The following is a 10,577-nucleotide window of genomic DNA, read 5'->3' on the forward strand; positions in this document are numbered from 1 at the left end:
CTAAAGGTAGTGAATTATCAACGAGGATTTGGGAAGGTTAATTTTCCATCTAATGATTAATGCTGTAACAAGATTAATCAACTCGAGATAAAATCAGTGTGAATAGAAGGTTGTCCTAAGTTCAAGAGAATTAGGGAGCACAACATCTAGGTAGGTTGAAAAATACTTAGATGGACTGTCGATACTAATAATTTGGTGTTTCCCACAAGTCATGAGAGTCTAGTACTACAACTATCATTCAATGAGGGATTACTAATCATAGTGATCACAACCCTAGTCTCTCTCTATTATTGATTTGAACCATTAAAATTTTAACTTTGAGTTCTGAAGCAAGTCGAAACTTTAATCATCATTTGATTGATAAAACCCCCAATTGAAGGTGATACGGGTATGACCACGAGGATGCACGTATGTGAGAATGCATTGTACCCATCCAATAAAACGTCCAAGTGAAGTATGGAGAAGGCCTTGGATCACACCAAAACCAACCCTAAACTTGCACTCCAAGGGCGCCCTTGGTCATATTTCATTAAAGGGACCTTTTGATCATTTTACCTATTATTTGTAATACGCTATAAATAGAATGATGTAGGGTTTTAGTCATTAGTTTTGATTGAATATTGAAAGTTTTAACATTGAAAATTTGAAGTTGGCCGTGTGAAAATTGTTGGTGTCTTGGAGATTGTTATTGGTTGTTCTTGGTGATTGTTCTTGAAGTTCTTCACCACCTTAATATCTTGTTAAAATAAAGTGAAATTTAGATCCAAAATGGTGAAAAAAAGGTGTGAGAACTTTGTTAGTCTTTAAAGACTTACCATCACTCACCAACTAGTCAATCACATCTCAACCATTTTCTATAAAAAAAAGGACCCATGTTTTGAGGAAAGGTGCAAGTCAAGTCAATACTTTTTGTGTTTGAATTTCAAAAGGGATCCAAGACTTGTATCTCCCTCCATTAACCAAATTCCAATTCCTAAATTGTAAATTGACCAAAGACTTGAGATTGGACAACAAAAATTGTTAGAAACCGCAACCAATTACGTGCTACCACGTCATTATTGTTATTGTTCACGCAATAATTTTTGCTCAAAATTTTGATCTCTTAGTTTCCTTTTGTTGTTCCTTAGTTTCAATTTTGTTGGTTACAATACTAATTGGCAAACTAGTAATCATCTACTAGATTGTTAGTTAGACTTTGTGTTCGTTCATTCGTGTTAAGCATTGTTGTGTGCTTTTCTCTTTTGTAAATTCATTGTATCTTGTTGGTTCAAGTCTGTAAACAAATTTTTCTTGAGTCAACTCAAACGAAAATCTATTCCGAGCAAGAGAAGACTCGACCCTCAATCACTCGCGAAGTACAAGCCAGCTTTCAACACTTGTGAAAACAAGTATGAGACGATCAATTTACGAGAGTGTGGTGAGGTTGTTTTGAACTAACTTGTGTTTTATTTTGTAGGTGTATTCTTTTCTTTCTTTTTTCTTACGTACAATTACAAGGGAACCCACAGCTTCCACCTCTCAACCCATGGACAACAATGCCACAAATGTCATTTTGGCCTATCTTGACACTATGTGCCGAGACCTAGCTTTGACAAATGAAAGGTTGGACTGTATGGTAGGTCAAAGGGAGAAAGTGGGCTTCCTGGACACACGTCAAGAGGAAGGCCATAGCTCATTTGAAATACGAGGTAAAAACACTATTCCTTACACTCCTATGAACTTAGAATATTTTGTTGTGGCTGGTAGTGGCCAATTTGATGTAGTTGCGGATTTACCTAGTGTAGAGGTTTTTGAGTCTCCCTATGGTGATACTCTTGGTGATGTTAGGTTATGTAATACGCCCAAATTACAACTCTTAGTAGAAAGTGTAAGCGGTCTCTGTCAAATATAGAACCCAACTCGATTGGGTGTCGAATACCACAGGGAATACTGTGCTTACTAAGTGTCATAATTGTTATTAAACTGTTGATCAGAGTTTCTTAACCAAAATAGGGGTTTGTTTTTTTAATCTGTAAAATGATAAATTGTAACAAGATTAGTTTAACTAATAATTTTCTTCGTATTTTGTAACTTTATGAGATTAATCAAACCAGGGTTATGATCACCAAAATGCCAGCATCATTTGGGTTGTGAATTATTATGAGTTCCACTTAACAAATTCAATTGCAAGAAAGGTTGAATCCTATTCAATATCCATTAGTTTCTCAACCTAAATGGATAGGTTATCCTATAATTTTCTCAAACTCATAGGATGCCTTATTCTTTCAAACTAATTCTCATGTATATTAGGGCATTAGCTATTACTCTAAAGGCTAAGGCCCTTAGAATTCATGTAAACATCTTTTTTTTCCCACAAACACTTTTCTCTCAGACAAGTGGTGTTCTAAGGCTTACTCCTCAAGTTTGCAACCAAGAAAAGTCATGAAATTGAAGAAAGGTTTATGCAATATTATTCAATTATGGAACTCAAATTGATTCCCAAACCATAGATGTATTTCACATTAAGGATCCCATAACCCTAGTTATGAGATTTAGCCACAACATTCCATAGAAGATAAAGAATTCATTCTTGTATTATTCATAAATAAATGGAAATTTTACTTACAAAGAACCCCAAGAATCAGTTCTTGAATCTTCAATGATCAGTTGTTTGATACTAAAATTCCCCAAAGTACTTAGATACCAGGAGGTTCAATAGATGAAAATAAAACTTGTAAAAGGTAAAAGATGCATTCTTAACCCTAAAAGTTAGTATTTATATGTCCCAACTAAAAAAAGAATTTAAAATTTAAAAATGAAAAAACTGCGTTCCATCTGACGGTCTATATGACGGACCGTCAAAGATCTGACGATCCATATGATGGACCGTCAAAGATCTAACGGTCCACCATCTTTCCCATCACTCGATTCATCCAAATGGTAGTTATGGATAACATCTGATGGTCCACCTGGCGGTCCCTCGATGGACTGATGTTGCACCATCTTTACCGTCGCGGAGTCCTTTTGGAAGACAGCTTCTGGATAAGAACTGACGGTCAATCTGGTGATCCGTCCCAAGATTGATGGTGCACCACTTTGACCATCATTAAGTTCATTTGGCGAAAAGGTTCTAGATAAGAGTTGATGGTAAATCTGGTGGTCCGTCCCATGTGTGACGGTCCACCACCTTGATCGTCACCATGTCCCTCTGAGAAGTAGTTTCTGGATAAGTGTTGATGGTCCATCTGGTGGTCCGTCACATGTTTGATGGTCCGCCATATTGTCCATCACTCGACTCCTCTAGATGACTTGTTCTGGTTTATCTTGATGGTATATATAACGATCCGTCGTAAACCTCACGGTCCGTCATTTTGACTGTCAATTCCCCTTTCTACTAATTTTTCCAGTTTTCTTCTGTGGTTATCTCCTTTCACTGAAACACTAAAAACCTTCATTAAATATCACTTTGGTTGCTTGAAAACATACAATTTTCCTAAGAAAATGATGCTAAATGTTCCGTAAAACACCGGAACATCAACACCCTCAACTTAAGATCATTGATTGTCCTCAAGCAACTCAACACCAAATTGCGCACATGAACAATAAATAGACAGGCAACCAACCATTGAAACATTCTCTTATGCAAACATTCACTCATCAGCTTAATCTCATGTATTTAACGCAACAGAATCCACACCTAGTATTTATTTATAATTCAGCACACAAGCATGAATGATACATCCCACGGATAAAAGAAAATTCAGTAAAACTTCGATTGCCCTACAACAAAGAAGTCCACCACTCATTAAATTATGTGGACACTGTCCAGCTCTCACACTCATAAAAAAAGTTTAAAGCATAGCCTAAGTTCCCATAGGCTTTCCCTGGACATACGATACGTCCTCACGGTTGACTCACTAGGATCTAACATGTCTTTTCAAGGCTTATAACAATGTTTAGGATTAGGTGGGGTATGTTTCTGGGTGAAGTGACTCATTGAAACTTAACTCTCCTTGCCTTAGCATATTTTCACCCTCAATCTGCTACTTATGTCATTTTTTTAAATAGAAGAACCAGTCACCCTCAACTTATATAGATGTAGGCAGTGACCAATTGTTTCTAATTGGATTCTAGCTCACACTCCATTAAGGTCTTTCATTTTTTTGACACTAGCCACCCTCAACGTAGATACTTTGTCTAAGTTAAAATATACAATGTTAGTATTTAGCTAAGTTCAGAGCTGAATGTTAAAGTCCTATGGAGAGTTACTGACAGGGGCAGGAGGTTGAACCAATACTATACTAATGACTCCACTAGAAGACTGTATCCATGGATCGGGAAAGTTCTAGGTCTTATCCTATGAAAGAATTGTAAGTAAATCCTCACACCCACAGGCATCGAAGTTAAACATCCTTTACAATTCTCAGAATGTTCATTACATGATTCATGCACTTTTTAACAGACCAATGCTGAATACAGAATTATTAATGGTTATTTGCACTTGCTTCATTGAAAAAGTAAATAATTACAGACACATGTTCAACGTCTTATGCCAACATCATTTATTCTCCATATTTACAACTAAGTGCTGAAATAGAACCAATTCATAGATTGTCATTAAACACTTGTATTTACATTACGCTTTGGAGAATTTAGATGCAAAAATAAAAATAACAAAGACATGCTACTTATACTAGATAGCACATGATTGGATTCAGAATATCATCAACAACATCCAACCATGGTGTAAATATCCCCACCCCCACACAGAAAAATATGCATTGTCCTCAAAGCAATAAATTATGGTACATAAGAATTGGGATATTTACATTACCTCTCACTCCTATAAGGCATCTGTCAAGTGTGGTGAGTCTCCATCATCCTCACCCTGCAAAATATTAGCCCCTATGGTGGTAGGAGCACTCACAACTTCACCCTCGATATTTTGAGAGATGGTTTCCCGAATTGAACCTGCACTTCGCCCCCTTTCTAGGGCAACACTAGTAGAGACTCCTGCCGCTTTATTTTCTTGTTCTCTTTGCTTCCGTTTAGCTTCCTTCTTTGATTTCTTCACAGCTCTCTTCAAGTTGTGCTGTTCTAACTCCTCAGGTGACATTGCTTCTCTTTTTCTCCTTTTTTCTTCTCTCCTTGCTGCTTGTACATCCATTTGCTGCTTTTCTTTATCCTTCACTGGTCTACCCATCAGATCTAGAATACCTTCATCATCATCACTTACCACCAGAGTCAGATCAAATGCAGGCAGTTGAGATTGTTTCTTCTTTAACTCATCTATGTCAGCCTTTGCCTGCTCAAATTCAGCCATGAGCTTGGCAAGATTAGGAAGAAATAGTGAATCTAGCCTTTTATTGATGCGAACTTTTATGTTATCCATCCTCACTTGAATAGTTTGAAATGAACTGACTACTTCAGCCATGATTTCATCCACAAAAGGTTTGAAATCTCTAGCCCACTTTTCTAACTGCTTTTGGAATCACTTTTGATTCTTCACAACTTTGACAAAATTCACCAGGTTGAATTTGTATTCTGCAAGATCTGCTCCACTAGTAAACTGCGTAGAATCTGACCCTGCAGACGTACCCTGGGGCTCATAATCAGGAGGCACATATGTGGTAATGGGTAAAGTCATACCTTCGGATATTTCTGTGGCTTTAGGAACTGGTACAGATTGAGACTAATGTGCTGGAGGCTTGTTCACTCGAATGTCAAACTTCGACTCATCTTTGGACTTTGAAATGTCCTATGTATGAGTGGCTAAAACTTCATTATCAACTCCTCAAATTAGTGGCACACTAGCTTGTTTGCATAATACAACAATCAAACATGGGAAAGGTATGGAAGTAGTCTGCTTATGTGCCCTCACAAACATCTCGTCTAAAATTAGCTAGCCAAAATCAATGTCCAAACCTGAAATTAAAGTGGCTACCATCACAGCCCTGTGATTATCCAGGTTTCCATCTTCTTTAGTTGGCATTAACCTCAATCGAACAACACCCTACCAGAACTTAGCCTTGAAACTAAGTGTGAATTTTCCAATGCTTTCTTTGGGGTTAGTTGCCCAGGACAGATTTCCATCATCAGTGATCAACGATGCTGCCCAACGTCTCTAGACAGAAGTATTTTTCATTCTATATTCGATATCCAGGACAACAGGTGGAGCTTTGTATGCTGGCCCAAACAAGATTCTATTGATAGTTCGGGCCGAGATATCAACAATAACTCTTCGGACTGGAACAGACTCCCTATTTGGTCTATTCAAAATCGGAGCCCCTTTTGGACATTTAGCTTTTACCAGACAAATATAATTTGCAAACAATTCCCTTACCCAGTTTGGTTGGTACTACCCTGGTAGCGTACTCATCCATGCCAATCCATAATCATTGAATCGGCATTCCAGTTCCGTATATTCATGAAGCTCAGTGGCCATAATCTTATGTTCTTCAGAGAATGATCTCCGGATTCCTTGAGCAGTGGGATGTAACCCATCATAGAACTATTTTTGTGCTCCCTCAATTTACCACCTAATAGCATCTCGTACTTGGGGATCCTTCCGTATGATCACATTTTTAGCTTCAAGTTCAGGGACTTCTCCTTAGTTCTCCACATTATCCACTTCAGTTTCACCTTCTATAGGTAATGGTTGAGTTGAAGCAATTGTCATTTCATCTGGGCTTGAATCGGTAAAACTAATGCTATTGTCACTCCCTTCCTCAGACTGGGGGATTATGATGGCTTCTCTTTTCATTTGCCTGGTGTTATAGGTCGGTGCGGATATGTTTCTACCTCGTTGAGATTTTCCTCCCTTGGTTTGTGTATTTTTAGGAGCCATGTCACCTTTGGGATGGTCAACTTGGTAGTCCATCAAGTGTACCGTCGCAACTTTCCAGTAGCTCAAATGCGCCCAATTTTCCTCTTTACAGCACTTCTGGTCCTGCACACTTTATAAACACATCAAAATTTACCAAAAACATAAAATAGACTATACTTATGGTTACAACAACATGTTGTGGGTTGCCTCCCACTAGGTCCTAATTTAACGTCACGGCACGACTTAGGTATCTCAAATACTCAAACTTTATCGAGGTAAAAGACATCAACACTTTTTATTAGGTCTTTTGGACCAATATAAAGTTCGATTCTTTGACCATTCACTTTGAAGACACTACCAGCTTCATTTTCAAGCTTGAATACTTGAGATGAGTAGACTTGGCTAATTTTAAATGGGCCTGACCATTTAGACTTCAACTTACCCGGAAATAGCTCCAGTCTGGAGTTGAAAAGAAGGATCAAATCACCTTTCATAAATTCTCTCTGTGTAATCCTTTGGTCATGGTATTTCTTCATCCTTTCTTTGTACAAGTCACCTCTTTCATAAGATCTGAGACAAAATTCGACCATCTCGTTAATCTACTCCAATCTTAGATCAGCTTCTTCCTTCCAATGCATATTCAGCCTTTTTAGAGCCTACAAGGCCTTATGTTCCAGCTCAATTGGAAAATGACATGCCTTCCCATAAACTAGCTGATATGGTGACATGCCAATTGGTGTCTTAAAAGCAGTTCGATACGCCCACAAGGCATTATCGAGCTTTTGAGACCAATCTTGTCTACTGGTATTCACAGTTTTGGTGAGAATATCCTTGATCTCGCGATTCAACACCTTCACTTGCCCACTAGTTTGTAGGTGATAAGGAGTTGCTACACAGTGTTATTTTACTCCATACTTTGCTAACACAGCCCTGAAGACCTTATTGCAGAAATGGGATCCCCCATCACTTATGATTGTTCTTGGTACTCCAAAGTGGGAGAATATGTTCTTTTTTAAAAATGCTACAACTCTTTTTCCATCATTGTCAGCCAATGTCATAGCTTATACCCATTTCAATACACAGTCTACAGCTACTAAGATGTATTTTAACCCATACAAGCTTACAAGTGGGCCCATGAAGTCAATGCTCCATACATTAAATTAATCTACTTCCATCATCTTAGACATTGGCATCTCATGACGTTTGGAGATTGATCCTTTTCTCTGACATTGATCACATCTACGAACGAGCTCATATGCATCTCTGAATAGTGTGGGCCAATAGTAGCCACTCTGCAGTACTTTTTGAGTAGTGTGGTCGCCTGCATGGTGACCACCAACAGGTGAAGCATGGCATGCTTCCAAAATATTCAGCATCTCAACATCTAGTACACAGCACCTAATAACACCATCTGCACATCGCCGAAAAAGATAGGGCTCATCTTAGAAATACTGGGGTACATCATGAAGGAGCTTTTTTCTTTGGTGAAAGGAAAGATTATTTGGCATCACCTCACTTACCACTAGTTTGTGAAATCAGCATACCACAGAATCTGCTCGAACATAACAGCTAGTATCTTCTCATCTGGAAAGGAATCATCAATATCTAACTTATCCTTGATTGTTTCTTCGTATTCAAGTCTGGATAAGTGATCAGCCACCTAATTTTCGCACCCTTTGCGATGCTTTACCTCAAAGTCAAATTTTTGAAGCAACAATACCCACCGAATCAATCTTGGCTTCCCATCTTTCTTAGCCATTAAGTACCTTAGAGCTACATGATCTATATGGACCACCACCTTAGTCCCTAGCAAATACGCCTTGAATTTCTTAAAGGCGTAAACCACAGCCAGAAGTTCTTATTCAGTGACAGTGTAATTCTTTTGAGCCCCATTCAGGGCTTTCATGGCATAGTAGATTGGATGAAACAACTTATCCTTTTTCTGGCCCAACATAGCTCCAAGCGCAACCCCGCTAGCATCGGACATTAGTTCAAATGGCTTTGTCCAGTCTGGAGAAATAATAATTGGAGCCTTCACTAACTTCAGCTTAATGCATTCAAATTCTTGCCTGCAGTCATTATCAAAAGAGAACTTGGCCTCTTTTTCAAGAAGTTTGCACAATGGGTTTGTAACCTTTGAGAAATCCTTTATAAATCTGTGATAGAATCCTGCATGTCCAAGAAAGCTACGCACCCCTTTTACAGAGATGGGAGGAGGTAGTTTCTCGATAACTTTATCTTTGGCCTTATCTACCTTAATACCTTTCACAGAAATTTTATGATCGAGAACAATACCCTCTTTCACCATGAAGTGACATTTTCCCCAGTTAAGGACCAGGTTAAACTCTTCACACCACTGTAATGCTTGACTTAGATTCAGCAAGCATAAGTCAAAGGAATCTCCAACTACTAAAAAATCATCCATAAACACCTCCAAGGTGTCTTCAACCATATCAGAGAAAATCAACCTCATACACCTCTGGAATGTAGCCGGTGCATTACATAATCCAAAGGGCATCCTTTTAAAAGCAAATGTGCAATGTGGGCATGTGAACGTCATTTTCTTTTGATCCTTAAGAGAAATGGAGATCTGATTATACCCGAAATACCCATCCAAGAAATAGTACCAGCCTTTACCTGCCAATCGATCAAGCATCTGATCCATGAATGGCATTGGAAAGTGATCTTTTAGTGTCCACGAATTTAGCTTTCAGTAGTCCATACACACCCTCCAACCTGTGACAGGCCTGAGTGAAATTAGCTCATTCTTCTCATTGGCCACTACCATCATGCCCCCTTTCTTGGGCACACACTGTACAGGACTCACCCATTTACTGTCTGAGATTGAGTACACCACCCCTGCATCTAGCCACTTGATGATTTCTTTCTTCACCACCTCTTGCATAGGTGGATTTAGGCGACGCTGATGCTCAATAGCGGGTACACAATCTTCCTCTAACTGATTCTTGTACATACATATGCCAGGAGGGTTACCAATGATATCTGCAATAGTCCAACCAATAACTCTCTTGTATCTCTTAAGAACAGAGATGAGAGCTTCCACCTATTGTTCGCCGAGATCAGCAGCAATAATAACTGGCAGTGTATTTCCACTACCCAAGAACGCATATCTTAAATGACTAGGTAGCTCTTTCAAGTCTAATATTGGTGGCTCTTCAATGGATGGCTTCGCCGGTTGTGAAGGCCGATTCTTAAGGTCAAGATCTAGCTTTTTGGGGGCATAATCATACGACCCCATTCCTGTCAAACCACAGACAGTTTCTTCGTACTCATTAATATCCTTACGATCAAAGTTCATGAGAACAGCAGCCAATGGCTCAATAGTAAGCTGCTCCTTCAAAGATAATTCCATCTATTCCTCATAATAAATATCAACTATAGATAACACATTCATTTCTATAGGCTACTTCATTGATTTGCATACATCGAAATGCACCACTTCATCGTTCATTTGGAATAAAAGCTTATTTGCTCGCAGATCAATAAGCACATTTTCGGTTGCGAGAAAAGGTCGAACCAAGATTATGGGAACCTCAAAGTCCACCTCACAATCCAAAATAACAAAATTTGCAGGGAAAATGAAGGTAGCCACCTTCACTAATACATCATACAGAACCCCAATAGGCCGTTTTACCGACCTATCTGCTATTATAATTCGTGTGTTGGTTGGTGTAGGATCTCTCAACCCCACCTATTTATAAATGGCTAACGGCATCAAATTAATGCTATACTCAAGATCACATAAGGCCTT

This window comes from Capsicum annuum, chromosome 9 (assembly GCF_002878395.1).
Source record: "Capsicum annuum cultivar UCD-10X-F1 chromosome 9, UCD10Xv1.1, whole genome shotgun sequence".
NCBI classification, from domain to species: Eukaryota; Viridiplantae; Streptophyta; class Magnoliopsida; order Solanales; family Solanaceae; genus Capsicum; species Capsicum annuum.